Raw genomic sequence first — 1,016 nt, forward strand, 5'->3', positions numbered from 1 at the left:
ATATATTATATTATATATATTTATAACAATAAATATCTTTAAAAAATGTAGTCGGCGTATACGCTGACTTTGAAATAAAGTTTGCAGTTTACTTTTCAAAATAAATAAATACAATTTAACAAAAGTTGCATATTCACCGCATGAAATGTGTGTTAGCATTGTCAAACCACACATTAGTGTGAGTAGATAAAAAATATACAACGGGAGAGCACTTCATATGTGTCCTCATATGCCTTGTTATGAGTAGCTTTCTTCACTATCGAACTATATCGTATGTTGATATTTGATTTAAACGCAGTTTTCTTCGACACATTTAAATCACATGTCAATAGCGCCGTCATGCGAAAATGGGTCTAATGCGTTTCGGCAAGCGTTTGTTAAACCCAACTTGTGCTTGTGCGCAGTCAGGCCATAGGCGATGCTGTTCGCTATAAAATCACTCAATATGTTATGTTTCAGTTTCTCCTTACCAGAAGGAGAGATAGCTGAGTGGGCTATTTATATGATGGGCGCATATGGAATAAGACCCATTTTCACATGACGAGGGTCATTACAAATCTCATTGCGAATTGAAAATGCCACATTTAAGAACAATGCTTTTTGATACAAAATTGAATTCAAAATAGCAAACTTGTTAATAATGGAAGCCTATCCACACATTAGGGAATGATTTCCAGACTAGCTGACCAAGTACGGCAAACATTGTGGTATGATAGTTAAACGATTTTCTCTTATCGTGACACTATACTATTTCGCTAATGTTTGTTTTCTCATCTTGGAGGCGAAAGTGAAATTCTGCGAGATGGATTGTAACGCGTAATTGCAACAGGGCCACATTTTGTGTCGTTTGAGCATATATAGAGTAGTCCGGAATTCTTTACACTGAACAGTGCTACATCATTTGAATTGAGCACATACGCAGTGATGTAGCAAAAATTCAGAGGTTGTATCTCGATTCAGCTTATTAAATATTCGAAAATATTCATGCGTGTCTGTTGGCGTTATGTAAAAGTCAC

The sequence above is a fragment of the Dreissena polymorpha genome, chromosome 8, assembly GCF_020536995.1.
Source record: "Dreissena polymorpha isolate Duluth1 chromosome 8, UMN_Dpol_1.0, whole genome shotgun sequence".
Lineage (NCBI taxonomy): Eukaryota > Metazoa > Mollusca > Bivalvia > Myida > Dreissenidae > Dreissena > Dreissena polymorpha.